This window comes from Maylandia zebra, linkage group LG16 (assembly GCF_041146795.1).
Source record: "Maylandia zebra isolate NMK-2024a linkage group LG16, Mzebra_GT3a, whole genome shotgun sequence".
Lineage (NCBI taxonomy): Eukaryota > Metazoa > Chordata > Actinopteri > Cichliformes > Cichlidae > Maylandia > Maylandia zebra.
In genome coordinates this window covers 3444762-3460545 of record NC_135182.1, presented here as the reverse complement: position 1 = coordinate 3460545, position 15784 = coordinate 3444762, and the positions used below count along the sequence as shown (strand labels likewise).

At 40.2% G+C, this 15784-nt stretch overlaps 2 long non-coding RNA genes across 2 annotated transcripts; both read left to right on the top strand.

Annotated features, from left to right (window-relative positions):
- The first annotated feature begins 1731 nt into the window (after nucleotides 1-1731).
- Nucleotides 1732-2294, top strand: LOC143412873 (uncharacterized). The gene is made up of 3 exons (XR_013093389.1): nucleotides 1732-1864; nucleotides 1948-2110; nucleotides 2229-2294. It is a non-coding gene; the product is annotated as an uncharacterized LOC143412873 (long non-coding RNA).
- Nucleotides 2295-8020: 5726 nt separating this feature from the next.
- On the top strand, nucleotides 8021-9783 carry LOC143413029 (uncharacterized). The gene is made up of 4 exons (XR_013093580.1): nucleotides 8021-8518; nucleotides 8828-8986; nucleotides 9065-9121; nucleotides 9546-9783. It is a non-coding gene; the product is annotated as an uncharacterized LOC143413029 (long non-coding RNA).
- Nucleotides 9784-15784: the final 6001 nt, after the last annotated feature.

Here is a 15784-nt window from a genome sequence, read left to right as displayed (position 1 = left end):
GTTTCTAAAGCTCAACCAGCCACTTTCTTTACCGTAAAGAAATTGAGAGATATTAACCAGCATTGGATATTTTTTTCTTATGATCACACTCTTAAACCTAGTAATCAAACTGCAATAACTTATTTAAAAACTAGGTTAAATATAGCATTTAAAATAATTAATGCATTCGGTTAGAGAAAAAACTTTATTTGCTGGTAACAAAATACAAAACTACGAGAACAATGTAGTATATATGTTTCCTGTTAGAAAAGGTAAATACATTGAACTGTCTGAGCCTCACAAGTCTAATACAATAACTGAAAAATAACAGCTATTTCCATCATCTAACTCACAAACTAGAAAAGGACTTTCTTTCATGAGATCTTGCCATCATTTCTTTGTGTAGAGCACAGCGTGCGGACATACGCTGGTGTTTTCAGATGCTATGGTTACATCCTTTCTTAGGTCATCATACATCTCCCAGATGTACGGGGTCCTGTTACAGAATGTCATATAATGCCCGAGTGTTTCTGGTGTTGGGCCCTCCTGAAATGTAATGACTGCTTTCAGTGTGAATTTCTCTCCTTGAAGTAGCAGAGTGGATGGGAATTCAGTAAGCAAAAACCTTTTTGGACTGTGAAAACTGTGCTCCAGAGTTTCTGTAGAGCATTTTCCAAGGTCTGTGTCAATCTGTTAGGGAAAATATTCTAAAACACTTCTTCAGTAAAGACTCAGAGAAGAGAAACACACAGAGTTCTTGCTAGCAAGGGCAGCTCCCTACTGAGAGACTCAGGTGAGGAACTGCCCTGGTCTTTATTTTATACTCCATTGAACGTATGTGTGCGTGTGTGTGTGTGTGTGTGTGTGTGTGTGTGTGTGTGTGTGTGTGTGTGTGTGTGCGTCTATGTGGTATGGATTGACATTTGACCTGCGCTGTACCTGGGCTCCGGGGACATTTCGACTTTTTGCTGTGTATTCATGTGTCCCCCTAAAACATGACTTGTAAATGTGCCCTTTAACAAGTGTATGTCGACGGCAATACGAAGACGGATTAAAAACACAAAGGTAAGCCTTTTTTAATGTAAAATGCACCATGACTTTAATACTATATGAAATTATAGGTGCACAGGCCTATATTAAACTGGTTTAATTTATGCTTTATGGACTGTTAGTGAGTCTTTGAAGAAGTAAAATGGCCCCAGCGTTTGTCATTGAGTAAATAAAATAGGGCTGACGACTAACCGCGTCAACGCGATAAAGCGGGCTAACCCGTGTTAGGATTTACTCGGTGTTAAAGCATTATTGTGGCTTAAACGTGTTAATGCCGACATCGCGACTAACGCGATTAACAATTATACCAGCGCAGTCTGAGTCAAAATCCCTGATGTCGCTGTTAGCTAATTTCGGGCAGTTTGTCCAATGTCTGTCCATTCTGCTGACAGCCCTAAAATAAAAGCAAGGGTATAAGTGTATTTAGTCGTGTATTTATTTATATGCCTGAAGAAAAAACTTCTTACAGTTTTGATGCCTAAGCTTTCTCAGTACTTGTATCACTCTCTGCAGTCGCCATTACAGAAATGTCACATGTCGCCATTTTGAGTACTAGGCCTTTAACATTTTAAAAGAAGGCATAAATTAGGACTATGAATAAGTCAGCTGTGTTTATGCTGTAAACTACACTACTGCTAGTTTTGCTACTACTGATGATGATGACAATGATGACGTTAATCGTAATACTTTATATGCTTTGGTAATACAGCCAATCAAAACGTACAGGAGAACATGCGAAGGAGACGCATTCCTCCACGGGAGGATGCAGTCTGTCATGTTTCTGCTGGAAGGGACAAACTGGGACTTGATATCCACTACATAAATGCCTTCAAAGGTAAGTTGGTCTTTAGTTTGGATTAGATTTGGAGTTTGTCACTTTGTCTTTTGTCACTCACTTGGTATGCCTCTGCAATTCAGGTCGGGGCATTTTCACGACTGTTCCATTCCAAAAAGGAGACTTCCTTTTGGAATACAGAGGTAAACTCATAACAAAAGAAGAATGTGAGCGGAGACACAGAGTTTATCATGACAGCCTGAAGGTGTTCATGTTTGAATTCAAGTTTGATGGAAAACTCTGGTGGTGCGTATTATATCAGTGTAGTTTGATTAAGATTAAATGACACATTGCTTTTGATTTATGAAAAAAAAAGCTTCCTAACTAACTAGTTAAGCTAATACTTTTTTGCCTAACCCCACAGTGTGGATGCATCTCAAGAAGATGGGTCATTAGGCAGACTTGTCAACGACAACCACATCAGTCCAAGCGCTAAGATGAAAATATTAAATATCAATGGAAAGCCCCATCTATGCTTATTTGCAAGCAGAGACATAAGTCCAGGCGAAGAAATAGACTATAATTATGGTGACTCGGATTGGCTCTGGAGATGCAAGGTATTTCTACAATTGTACTTTTTGGAACTGATAAATTGCATACCGTAAGCCATTTTTACATTTGTACCTACTCAAATTGGCTTAACGTGACTTAGGGCATCTAGTTTTTCACTGAAATTGAGTATCACCTACTGTGCCTGGGGTCACTATAGCAATGCAGCCGAGCATCCAGTGATATAAATGCCACAGCAAGCATGGACGTCAAGGTGACAAAATGCCTGCTGCTCAGTCTATACTTTAGTGTTCAATTCAGGGATCACGCTGTTAATTTTGGTCGCTATTTCAAACATTTCAGAGTTTCAAAAATGATGGCTTGGATTTTCACGAAGGAGGCGCACTCATAACTTATCGAGTGACACCATTGACCAGCCACCTGGTGGCATTCAGTCTATGTCAAATTTTCTGATCACTTTGGATCACTTGGAACCTTGGTGCAGTAGTTACTGAAAAACTACATGGTACTATAACCTACTGGAAAAACAGGGGTAGGTACTAATGGAAAACAGGCAATTGTGATGGCTGCCACATCAAAGCCCTCTAAAAGCACTAAAAAAATATCAGCAGGTATGCAGAAATAAAAAATGGCTTTCGGTTTCTAAATTTTAACAGTGATTGATGTTTAATGTGATTCTACACAGCAAAATCTCCAGTGTTAAATTAACACTGGAGAGTGTCTATAAGGGTCCACACAGTGGACCCTTATAGACAGTGTTAAATACAACACTGTTGAGTGTTAAATTAACACTTTTGACAGTGTTATATGTTTAAAAGTAACCTAGTCAGTTTTGAAGATTAACAATGGCTAACACTGAGCAGTGCTGATTTTCTAACACTGGAAAATAACTCAAAATGTTAGAAATATTCCAGTGTTAGAAAATCAGCACTGCTCAGTGTTAGCCACTGTTAATCTTCAAAACTGACTAGGTTACTTTTAAACATATAACACTGTTAAAAGTGTTAATTTAACACTCAACAGTGTTGTGTGGACCCATATAGACACTCTCTAGTGTTAATTTAACACTGGAGATTTTGCTGTGTAGCCTCTTTAGTTAGATTCATTTTAAATTTTGGCCCTCGAAGATAAATGGGCCCTAGTGACAGTTCGTTGCTGCTACAGGTGATTGTTTTACTCCTTTAGCAATGGCTTAAAAAATAAAGAAATCACACTGACTATTTGTCTCTTAATCATAGGGACTTAAATTCTCTATACATGACAGTGAATATTTTAAAGACATTAGCTTGAAACTTATCTTTCTCATACAGTTTATTTAATGTTTCAAAAGCCTCTTCAAAAATGCACTGTATATTCATTTTCTATCTGTTACACACGAAGATTGAGACCAGCCAGATTCAGAAGACTGTGAGCTGCCTAAAGCCGCAACCAAACAGCTTTCCAAACAATGATCTGGACCTGAAACATCCAGAGCCTGAAAGGGTAAATATAATCCAGTGTACCACTTAATGAACTAATAATTTAATCTATCATCATTCTTTATGGATGCTGTGTGTGTGTGTTTGGCAGTCACCTGGGTATGATGTGATTTACATGGACCGTGGCTTGTAGGTCCTTTTCATTGTTTCAAAGTGCAAGTCTGGATAACATCTGAGTGTGTGTGTGTGTGTGTTAACCACCCAAATGTGACTTAGGAGGACCACACTGTTATTGGGAGACTCCGTCAAAGTTTGCTTCATGGTGACATCACTCTGGTTTTAGGAGGGGTCTTCTTGTATTTTTTGACAGTTTGACCTACAGCATGCAGAACTGACTACATGTGCTTTGTTTCTATGTTGAAATGGTTTGAAACTCAGGCTTGAACATTAAGATAGATAGTACTATACAACTTCTTAACTTGTTTTAGGCACTTTTTACTGCTGTAGTGCATGGGTTCTCTCTGGCTGTGTACTCTGGCTTCTTCCCACAGTCCAAAGATGTAGCTTATGGGGTTAGGTTAACTGGTGATTCAAAACTGCCCTTTGGTGTGAATGCAAATGCTTGTCCTTCCATGTTAGACTGGTGATCTGTCCAGGTTGTACTGCCCTATGGTAGCTGGTATAGGCCCCAAACCTGCTACCCCACAATCCTGATAAGGATAAGTGGAAGAGGATGGATGATTGCAAAGGAATCAGTTGTTAATTATTGTAGCCAGTATTTTTTTCAGAAGAAAAAATACCCCCCCCCCCCCCCCCCCCCCCAACACACACACACATCATTCTTTATGGATGCTGTGTGTGTGTGTGTGTTTGGCAGTCACCTGGGTGTGATGTGATTTACATGGACGAAGTTTATTAGTTGATATCTGCAACTGAATTGAAAACACCTCACCTTTCCAACTGTCCAAAACAAATAAATGTTGCAATATTTTGCTAACAGTTTCACAATCATCGTCTGGTGTGCACAACAATATCATCTTTGGACAAGTGCATTCAGTGTGTGGGACCGGTTTCCTCCCTCAAGTGGCTTGGCTATAAGTGCAAAGGTGAGACATTTAGTGAATAGGTACAGTGTATAGTAAAAAGCATTAATAGAGTTCAACAAGTTAAGACTAGCTGAAATGAACACTGCTCCCTTTTTAATTAATAGGTGGTCACGTCTAATTAAAGAAATGTAGTATTACCTCATTGGTGCAGGACCTTGTAAAAATGGTATACTTGGGATTGTCCTCAATTCCCCATTCCATAACATAAACTGCTCAAAATAATAAAGGGAACACTTAAACAATGCGATGTTACTCCAAGTCAGAACACACTTCTGTGAAATCAAACTGTTCACTTAGGAAGTAACACTGACAACCAGTTTCACATGCTGTTTTGCAAATAGAGTAGACAACAAGTGGAAATTATAGTCAATTCACCATAATAAAGGACTGGTTCTGCAGGTGGTGACCACAGACCACTTCTCAGCACCTATGCTTTCTGGCTGATGTTATGGTCACTTTTGAATGCTGGCGGTGATTTCATTTTAGTGGTAGCATGAGACGGTCTACAACCCACACAAGTGGCTCAGGTAGTGCAGCTCATCTAGTGTAGCACATCAATGTGAGCTGTGGCAAGAAGGTTTGCTGTGTCTGTTAGTGTAGTGTCCAGAGCATGGAGGTGCTACCTGGATGTGGAGTAGGCCATAGGAGGGCAACAACCCAGCAGCAGGACCGCTACCTCCACCTTTGTGCAAGGAGGAACAAGAGGAGCCCTGCAAAATGACCTCAAACAGGCCACAAATGTGCATCTGTCTGCTCAAATGGTCAGAAACTGACTTCATGAGGGTGGCTTGAGGGTCCAGCGTCCACAGGTGGGGATTGAGCTTGCAGCCCAACACCATGCAGGATGCTTGGCATTTGCCAGAAAACACAAAGTTTGGCAACTTCGGCACGGGCACCCTATGCTCCTCACAGCTGAAAGGAGGTTCAAACTGAGCACGTGACAGTCTGGAGATGCCGTGGGGAACGTTCTGCTGCCTGCAACATCCTCCAGCATGATCATATTGGCAGTGGGTCAGTAATGGTGAGGGGTGGCATTTCTGTACCTGCCAGAGAGCCTGACTGTCATTGGGTAACAAGATGAGGTCCTCGGACCCTTTGTGAGACCACATGCTGGTGCGTTTGACCCTGGGGTCCACCTAATGCGAGACGACACTGGACCTCATGTGGCTGGAGTATGTCAGCAGTTCCTCCATGACAAAGGCATTGATGCTATGGACTGGCCCGCCTGTTCCCCAGACCTAAATCATGTCTCACTCCATCCACCACAAACTGTCCAGGGGTTGGCAGATGCTTTAGTCCAGGTCTTGGAGGAGATCCTTCAGGAGACCATCCGCCACCTCATCCCGTGCATGCCCAGGCATTGTAGGGAAGTCATACAGGCATCTGGAGGCCACACACATTCAACTACACACTTTCATGCCATTCAACTACCTAAAGAACAAAGTATTTAATAAGAATAATTCCTTCATTCACATCTGGGATGTCCTTTTTTTTGGGGGGGGGGGGGGGGGGGGGGGGGTGGATTAGCAGTGTATGTGTAGTCATTAAAATATCCTTAAGTGTGAACAGTTTGGTTTTTTTTTTTTTTTTTCAGCATTTGACATTACTGCAATGCTTTGACAAAAAACTACTTCACTTAAATAGAACTGCAAAGCTAAATTAAGTCTATCAAAATGTGTTTCAGTTTGTTTAGGGGTCTGGCACAAATCTTGCCTTACAAAATTGGCAAATCAGAATTGCCACCAGTCAACACAGGTGTGTATCCCATTCATATTTGGCTTGACTTTGTTTTTCAGTTTATTTTTTACCTGTCTAAAGTATTGATCAATTAAAATAACTTTTGTTCTTACATTCCAGAAAGAAGAAATTTCTGAATATTCAGGGGAGGATGGATTGCCACATTCAGTTCTGGATCAAATATCAAGCGATGATGATGGCAACCACAGCATATCAGAAGAAGAATATGTGCCAGATTCAGAGTCATATGATGAAGATTCAGATGAAGACATCTCATTATTGCCAAGCACATCAAAAGGTCTGCTATGCCAAAATGACATCTCCAAAGCGCATGAACAATCAGATTCAATGAATTTAATCCACAACTTGACAAAGGACAAGCCACAAGATAAAAATGAGCTTTGCGAAACTGAATCAGAAAAAATGACTTTAAGTAAAAGAAATTACTGCTATTTTTGTGGCAAACCACAAGCTAAAATTTCCCGCCACCTGAAAACCCACAAAACGGCTCCTGATGTTGTGCATGCATTTTCCCTGCCTAGAGACTCAAACGAGCGTAAAAGTCTGTTAGAGAAATTGAGAAATAAGGGAAATTTTAAGCATAATGCTGCAGTTTTGCATGGTGGAGTGGGACCACTGAAAGTGAAGAGAAGACCCAAGATTAAAGCAGTAGAGGGAAAGTTCGCTCATTGCTTTTATTGTCAAGGGATGTATGTTCGCAAGGATCTTTGGAGACATGTCCGCAGATGTCCGAACAAACCAAAAGATGACACGGATAAAGAACCTGGAAGAACCAAAGTACTCGGCCTGGCTTTAACTCTGGAGTCTCAGTGTTATCCGCAGGTGTCAAGTGGAGTCTGGAAGGTTCTTGCTGTTATGAAACAAGATGAGATTGCCTCAGCTGTGCGAAATGACTTTACTGTTATTCAGTTTGCCCAGTCCCTCTACAATAAACATGGACAAGACCCTACAAAGTATGATTATATACGACAGAAGCTTCGTGAAGCGGGACGTTTGTTGTTGTGTCTGCGCACAGAATTCTCAGTGCATAACATGGAAGAAGCTATTAAGCCTGCTAATTTCCAGAGAGTTGTGCAAGCAGTAAAGAAAGTTTCAGGTTTTGATGAAGAGACACTGTCATACAAAACTCCAAGCCTTGCGCTGAAACTGGGACATACACTGCATAAAATGTCTGACATTATCCATTGTCGTGCCCTCATGACAGAGGATGAAGCCCTAATCAAGTCCACTGATGCGTTCAAGAAGTTGTATGTCTCCAAATGGTCCGAGATGGTGTCTCACCGTGCCTTGAACACATTGAGTGAGGCAAAGTTTAACAAGCCATCAACATTGCCCTTTACAGAAGATGTTCGGATTCATGGGGCTCTCAGAAATGGAACAGAGACTCTGTAACTATTTCTGTAGAATAGAAATAATGGGAAAAAGGGACAGAAATGTTCCAGTTCTGCTAACACCAAGCATGCTGGATGCTCTGTCACTACTGGTTAGTAGGAGGCCTGACTGTGGTATTTGTGCCACTAATATCTACCTCTTTGCAAGACCCCGATCAATGAGTCATTACAGAGGAATGGACTCCTTGCGTGTTCATGCACACCAGTGTGGAGCAAAGCAGCCTGAGTATCTAAGATCGACACAGCTCAGAAAACATGTTGCCACACTCTCACAAGTCCTTAATTTGAAAAACAACGAACTTGATCAGGTTGCAGATTTCCTGGGTCATGATATCCGCGTTCACCGCGAATTCTACAGATTACCAGTTCCCACAACACAGCTGGCCAAGATTTCCAAACTGCTTTTAACACTGGAAAAAGGACATCTTTCCCAGATCCAGGGGAAATCACTGGATGAGATCAAAATAGAAGGTTTGTATTGAAAGGAGCAAATATTAGGGCAGTAGTTGAATATTATGCTTTATCAACAGAATTAAAACCTAAAAGCACAGACCATTCTGTTAAATGTCCATGATTTAAGGTTCTTGAAGTCTATTGTTTCATCACTTTGCAACATTTGGCAAACTGCAGAGTGGTGGCCTTAAATAGTAAAACTATATACTATAATTTCCAGTATTTGTTCTGTATTTTGTCATATCTCGTTGTTAATGTGAGGTTTTTGGGGGGGTTGTGTTTGTTTGTTTTTTTTGTTTTGTTTCCCCCCCCCCCACAATTTCTCAGATGAAATTGCATTAAGTGATGCTGAAACAAAGGACAGTGAGAGTGAATCAGATGATGATGACACAGCACTCACAATGTCGGCGTGTGGCACCAGTGAGCCTGTACATGCAGTAGCTGATTCCACAAACACAGCGCAGCTCCAAGACACTGTAGATTGTGGTAAGTTACCACTAGCTTGGTTTCTGTGGATAAAATGTTTGTTACAAATATTAAAACTTAATCAAATTGTGTAATCAGCAGATGAAGGACCACTCACAATGCCTGCAGCAAGTGAGACTGCTGCTCCCTCTGAAGGTAAGGGGTGCAGTTGGTTCTCTAAGCTTATTATTGTTTCATCACTTTGCAACATATGGCAAACTGCAGAGTGGTGGCAAAAAGTCACTTGGATGAGTGACAAAATGTTTCTCCAACTGAAAACGCTACGTCCAGATTAACAGAATCAACGTTTACTTACCTGGATGATTGAGCATGCATCAAGAGACTTTTATTCAACTTTTTATTCAGTCTTTTATTCACAGCGGAACACTAAATGTTGTCTCATTTTAGAAATTTGATAAATTTTCAAAGAGAATTTTAGCTCGTTTTGATATTGATGGTAGCAACACATTTCAGAAGTTAGTACAGGGTAGCATCCATTCTTTTAACAAGCAAATGTTTTTTGTTTTTTTTGTTTGGTTTTTTGTTTGTTTTAACTACTACTACTTTATATATCTTCCAGAGAAAAATGCTGCTCAATCCCACAATTCCCGAAGAGCTCCCAAAAACATGTGGTCCAAGGCTGAGGTTGCTGCAGTGATGAGGCATTTTAAAGACCACATAAACGAAGGGAAACTAGCCACCAAAAATGAATGCAGTCATTGCAAATTGGTAGAAGATCCGGTGTTGGCAGGAAGAACAGTTCAAAACATAAGAGATTTTGTAAGAAACAGAGGATTAACTGCAAAAAGGCAGAAAAAAATGAATTAAAATAACTGTTTAGCCAGATGTGGTTTTACATCTTGGTCAGATTGCCAATTGTTGTTAACACTGATGTTCTGTTTAAAGAAAAAAAAAGTTCTTGTTAAATACAGAAGCAGTTTGTATTTCATAATTTTTACATTTAATTTATTTAGGGTTTTTTTTGACGGGTTATATTTAAAATAAAAAATTATAAATGCATATTTTCTCCCCTTAATATTTACCTTTAAACTATTAAAATTCATTTTAAATGTTTTTAATTTTTCTGTTTTCTATATTTTTATATTTCTGTGGGAAGCGTGGGCATTTTTGTCCATAGATTTCTTTTTTTATTTATGGTTAAAATTAATGTTCAGATCCAAGAACACTAATAAAATGATGTTCCAGTAATCCTGTGTCCTGTCAGATGTGTATTCATGGTAATGATGAGCTATTTAAATATTACATCATTGTCCCTTTAAAGACCCAATATTGTTTTTTTTGGACCTCATAAAACACATTGTTGTCAAGTGGACAATGTCTCCAGAAAACACAATAGAGTCTGGTTGGTGTGTATCAGTGTATCTAGACTTCTATAGGGAGTGTATGAGGTCTGAAGTGACCCAAATTTTTTTCAGATTTTTTCGAACACTTTAACCTCGCTCCCTTGGCTCTAAGTCCATTGAAAAGGGTAGTCCACTTAAACCACCACCGGGCGGATTGACGTAGGATAGTCCCTCCATACCACATAGACCCGTATGTGTATATGTGTGTGTGTGTGTGTGTGTGTGTGTGTGTGTGTGTGTGTCCTGCTGATCAAAGGGTCATAAAAGGCAGATCCTTGGTCAGGAAGAGGGTAGACCTCCCTCACCCTAGATAACATTGGTGAGGAAGTCAAGCAGTTAAAGCACTTAGACTAAAACAGATGTAACTACGTTAATCCTACCATAAAACAATAAGAGAAGGTATGACCTCTCTCGTGCTCCCAGGATGTGGGTGTGCATTCTAGTGTGGAATACACACCAAGCCTTTGCAGCCTGTTAAAGATCACACACAATTAATTATATGCCTCTAAGTATACATGGTTGAATATTTCCTAATACAAATAACTACATGCAGTATTCTACCATATGCAAACTTATATCACTAAAAGATTATACTGACTACTAAATACAATTTTCCATTAACACAATCCATACAAGCTCTCTCAGGGTGAAACTGTGACAAACAGTCCCTGTGCAAAGTTGCTTTCCTGATGAATCTGTTTTAAATGCTGTTGGAGATGCATCAGGACTTTCGATTGGTCTTAGGCATGGCGATGCTGGAAGGTTGAGCCCTTGTTCAACAGCAGACTGAAGGTGAGCTATGCCAGAAGCTGAGAGGACTGACAGATCAATGGAAACAAAAGGTATTTGCCTTGTGTTTGGTGTGTAAAGTTTGCAGTACTGGGAGGAACACTGTCTTTTGAAGTGAACACTTGGATTTTCCGTCATTGTTTTTTGAATTACTGTGGACACATGGCACTGTGCATCAACACGATGAACACCAGTCTTCAACTGAACAGGGCAGAATATTGAGCTCAGCACCTCTGCCCTCAATGAATAGGCATGTTGAGTGACACCCTTTGAAGCAAGGGATTTCACAAGCTGGAATACTTTGTTCTCCTCTGAACTATTCAACATGTTTTGAGCAGTACGACTGTCACAGTAAACGCAGCACAGACTTTGACAGAAGGCATCAAAGGCACAGGTGTTCATGACACAGTATTGTCCTTTGCCAAGTTTTACTGCACTGTAAACCCCAACAGTCTACCTGACTTATAAAGTTTGTGGATATAACAATTGAAATTCCTCAAAGTTGAAACAACTTAAAACTTTTGTTCTGTTAACAATTCAAACAGTTATAATTGTACATGGCTTAGAAGTTAAGAGTAAATACTGCTTTCTTAATTATGATTTTTGAGTAAATGTTTTTTTTCCGAGCTCCGCATGTGTATGTCAACTACGTCATGACGTTTCCTCTCTAACCTGAACGATGTTGACAGAAAATTCTGTTCAATATGGCTGCCCTTCTCGAGCGACTGGAGAGCACATTTGGAGAAACTTGTAAGTAAAACGGAACCTTCGTTATGTTTATTTTTTCCGTAAAAAAGCAAGTATATTAATATGTTGCAGGCAAGAACTTCGATTTCGAATGCGCTGTTGTGTTAAAAAGCACAGAACAGGGCTCAGGGAGGGGCGGCCATCTGCTGCGACCGGTTGGGGTGAGAGAAGGAAGACAGGATAAAGACATGCTGTGGAAGAGAGACAGAGGTTAACAACAGATATGATTCAATGCAGAGAGGTCTGTTAATACATAGTGAGTGAGAAAGGTGACTGGAAAGGAAAAACTCAATGCATCATGGGAATCCCCCGGCAGCCTATGTCTATTGCAGCATAACTAAGGGAGGATTCAGGGTCACCTGGTCCAGCCCTAACTATATGCTTTAGCAAAAAGGAAAGTTTGAAGCCTAATCTTGAAAGTAGAGATAGTGTCTGTCTCCTGAATCCAAACTGGAAGCTGGTTCCACAGAAGAGGGGCCTGAAAACTGAAGGCTCTCCCTCACATTCTACTTTTAAATACTCTAGGAACAACAAGTAGGCCTGCAGAGCGAGAGCGAAGTGCTCTAATAGGGTGATATGGTACTACAAGGTCATTAAGATAAGATGGGGCCTGATTATTTAAGACCTTGTATGTGAGGAGCAGGAGTTTGAATTCAATTCTGGATTTAACAGGAAGCCAATGAAGGGAAGCCAAAACAGGAGAAATATGCTCTCTCTTTCTAGTCCCTGTCAGTACTCTTGCTGCAGCATTTTGGATTAGCTGAAGGCTTTTCAGTGAGTTTTTTGGACATCCTGATAATAATGAATTACAGTAGTCCAGCCTGGAAGTAATAAATGCGTGAACTAGTTTCTCAGCGTCACTCTGAGACAGGATATTTCTAATTTTAGAGATATTGCGCAAATGGAAGAACGCAGAATTACATATTTGTTTAATATGTGCATTGAAGGACATGTCCTGGTCAAAAATTACTCCAAGGTTCCTCACAGCATTACTGGAGGCCAAGGTAATGCCATCCAGAGTAAGAATCTGGTTAGATACCATATTTCTAGGCTTTTCAGGGCCGAGTACAATAACCTCAGTTTTATCTGAATTAAGAAGCAGAAAGTTAGCGGCCATCCAGGTCTTTATGTCTTTAAGACATTCCTGCAGTTTAACTAATTGGTGTGTGTTATCTGGCTTGGACAGATAGAGCTGGGTGTCATCTGCATAGCAGTGAAAATGTATGCTATGTCTTCTAATGATGCTGCCTAAGGGAAGCATGTATAATGTAAACAGAATTGGTCCTAGCACTGAACCCTGTGGAACTCCATAATTAACCTCAGTGTGTGAAGAGGACTCTCCATTTACATGAACAAACTGGAGTCTATTAGATAGATATGATACAAACCACTGCAGTAGACACGTTTCATTCTCTTTAATCTAACTGAAATTGCTCTGCTCGTGCTTTGCATTTCACTACGACAACATTTTTCTATATTTGTAACACCTGCTGTAGGTACCTGTAATACCTACAGCATGTTCTAATCGCTCTAATAGGATATTATGGTCGACAGTATCGAATGCTGCACTGAGGTCTAGCAGGACAAGCACAGAGATGAGTCCACTGTCAGAGGCCATAAGAAGATCATTTGTAACCTTCACTAAAGCTGTTTCTGTGCTGTGATGAGCTCTGAAACCTGACTGAAACTCTTCAAATAAACCATTCCTCTGCAGATGATCTGTTAGCTGTTTGACAACTACTCTTTCAAGGATTTTTGATATGAAAGGAAGGTTGGAGATTGGCCTATAATTAGTTTCATCAGTTGTTCAGTTCTTATAAAATGTTGTATAATTGTACCAAATCACTGAGGATACATCCAATGTGTAAATCACAATCAACAATTTTACTGTGATATTCGCTCGTGTTTAGAGAATCTCCATCATCTTTGTTACTGAGTTTCCATTTTTGTAGGGCCAAATTTGTATTAAAAATTAATATTTTCATATGATGTGAAATGACTCAATCATTTCTCATTTTTAGAAGAAACCATTCATTAAGTCCCTTAAGGTGAAGATTTCATATATTGATAATGATAAAATTAACACAAATTAAAGGTTTCACTGATAAACACACAATTTTTCCTTGCTTTGAACCCCATGTTCTATATAGATTACAGCTCTGATCTGGAGAACACTATTTTAAAATACTGTGTAGGGTTTTTGTCAAATGATTAAGAAACAGACTCTCTGTCACAAGAGACAGAAAGGTTGTATCTTAAAAGAAAAGTCTCCAAAATTTGGTAGAGTCTGATGTCATGCAGTTTCATAAACATGTATTCTCCCCAAAGAATGACACCTGAAAACTTTGCGTTAAATGAACTTTTCTTTTCCCTTTTTAGGAGGTGCCTGATATCAACGTGAAACGCACTGCAGTACTTCGTGCCCTTCCTGTATGTCTATGTCTGTGTCACTTTTGGGCTCCTGAGAGGGGTTATCATCCACTTCCTACTCCACAAAGGCTTTGTGTGGATACTGACGCTTCACTGTACCATCCTGTCTGGCAACCTCTGCTTCTTTTCGTATTTGTTTTGCAGAACAGATCCGCATGTTCCCTTCAATAAAACCAAGATGACATGCAATGAATTTATCTATCCTTATAGGGAGATTTTCATGCTTGAACAGACCATGTTTAATGTTCTTGAACTCTGCTTCAACATTAGCTGAAGTTGCAGTGAGTTTTTCGCTCTGAAATAGGGGAACCATTTCTCCAGTCCAGAGTGGTAGGTATCCTCCCAATCTAATTAGGTGTGGGACGAGCTCAGGTAGATAGTGCATATTGTCTCGATCACCATGATCTTCAGCATGGCACCTGCTCCCCTCACAAATATCTGCCACCCTCTGCCTTAAGTCGGTGTTTATTTCTGTGCATGGATCCAATCTAATGTCTTCTTCTTCCTTATCATCAGAAACATAGTCTCATCTGCAATTTTTCTTTTCAGATTTGATTTGGACACTTCTGACATAATGGGGTTTCCAAAACTGTCACAGCCTTCTGTCTCACTTAATGCCACAATAGCAATGCTACGTATTAGGACCTTTGCTTCTTCCAAGGATTGGGACTTGACAAGTTGTGCCATTGATCGCACGTAGAAATCCCTCACCCGATGAGGCTTTTTTCTCAAACAGTCCCACTGGCAAATCATTTTGATTAAGTGTGCCACACCCACTCTAATGAAACATTCAATTCAATTCAATTTTATTTATATAGCGCCAAATCACAACATAAGTCGCCTCAAGGCGCTTCATAGATACAGAGAAAAACCCAACAATCATATGACCCCCTATGAGCAAGCACTTTGGCAACAGTGGGAAGGAAAAACTCCCTTTTAACAGGAAGAAACCTCCGGCAGAACCAGGCTCAGGGAGGGGCGGCCATCTGCTGCGACCGGTTGGGGTGAGAGAAGGAAGACAGGATAAAAGACATGCTGTGGAAGAGAGCCAGAGGTTAATAACAGATATAATTCAATGCAGAGAGGTCTGTTAACACATAGTGAGTGAGAAAGGTGACTGGAAAGGAAAAACTCAATGCATCATGGGAATCCCCCGGCAGCCTACGTCTATTGCAGCATAACTAAGGGAGGATTCAGGGTCACCTGGTCCAGCCCTAACTATATGCTTTAGCAAAAAGGAAAGTTTGAAGCCTAATCTTGAAAGTAGAGATAGTGTCCGTCTCCTGAATCCAAACTGGAAGCTGGTTCCACAGAAGAGGGGCCTGAAAACTGAAGGCTTTTATTCGATTCCATTACTGTGGGGGGGCTGGTTGACCTTTTGACCTTTACATTTTCATTAATATCTTTAAAACAGATGCAGCACAAATGACAATTTTTGCAGCACAAACCAGCACAAACGTAGCACAGTTGATTGACACCAGTTTTGTTC